Here is a 1,349-nt window from a genome sequence, read left to right as displayed (position 1 = left end):
TTTCTGAGAGACAAATAACACCAGGATCCTTTTCTAAGTAGCTGACAGCTGGTAACTGTGCAGGGGCGGATCTAGCAAAGTTTTGCCAGGGGGGCCATGTAGGGCATTGACAGGGAAAGGGGGGCACAAAGAAATACTTTTCTTTGTTATTTCATTTAAAAACTTTGAATAAATAATTATCTGAAGCTTACAACAAACATTTTCATCTGATGTAAAATGTATAGAAATCCATTATTGTACATAGTAATTTTTTTGAGGGTCCCATCATAATTTCTTCAGAAGTAGCTAAGTACTGTTTATGATGCCAGCATTTCCCCACATTTTCTAGATACTGTACCAGTACTGTGTGTAAAATGCCATCAAAAAGTCAATTAAGTTTTATTCTTTCTCACCTGTCTTTCTGTCTCCTTTCACTTTTTAAAGGTTGCCATGTTAGAAAAAATATTTTGCCCTGCCATGCTGTTTATTGATGTGGCAAATGAATGGTTTATGAAAACATATCTAAATCTGTCATCAGTAGTTAGTAATGATCATGTCTCACCTCTAGTCTCCTCTGTCTTAATTTCAGGTTTTCACCATGTGTTCTAGATACTTCAGGAGGTTAACTCCACCAAGCAGTCTACTTTCGGGTACTGTTTAGAATACCAGAATAGGGAGGATGGTGTAGGTTTAAGTTTATTAGATTGATACATATATACCAACAAGACAGTGTACATCACTGTGACAACAGCGTTTGTTTTCATTCAAAGGCTTTATGGTTTTTCCTATAATACCTGGTGAGCCGGTCTCTAGTCAAAATGCCCGGGCCGATTTTTTTTTGTCCCAGTCCAGCCCTGCAGTAAACTTACAGAGGGATACAAATAACATCAGGCTGATCCTGCCACAATTTGTTCCCCCTGTCTAAATCACGGACAAACAGTATTATTTAGCTGTTTATGTTTTTAAACCCATTTTACACAAAGAGGCATTTTTTGAAAATGTATTGATAGCAATAATGAATATTATTACACAGGAAAAAAACAACTACACGTAAAATAATTACACCGTGAAGCCTCTGCCTTTCTAAATGGAGGGACAGTAACTGTGTGTGTATATGTAAGCATAAACTCTGAAGATAGTCAGATTAACAGTATTTTGTGTCTATCTGCCATTCATCTCACGTAAACAATAACGTGGCGTGAAAAAAGGCACATACCTTTGACGTTGTGTGAGGAACTCTGTATTCCTCGTCCACACGTAAACGCAAAAAGGGAGTTTTAAAAAATCTCAGTTTTCGGTGATTCGAAACGCTGTTTATGTGGACGAAACAGCTGCGTTTTCAAAAATACCCGTGTAGGTGTGGACGTAGC

This window comes from Pundamilia nyererei, unplaced genomic scaffold (assembly GCF_000239375.1).
Source record: "Pundamilia nyererei isolate P.nyererei 1_Seehausen unplaced genomic scaffold, PunNye1.0 scaffold00132, whole genome shotgun sequence".
In the NCBI taxonomy this organism is placed as follows: Eukaryota; Metazoa; Chordata; class Actinopteri; order Cichliformes; family Cichlidae; genus Pundamilia; species Pundamilia nyererei.
This window is presented reverse-complemented; position numbering follows the sequence as displayed.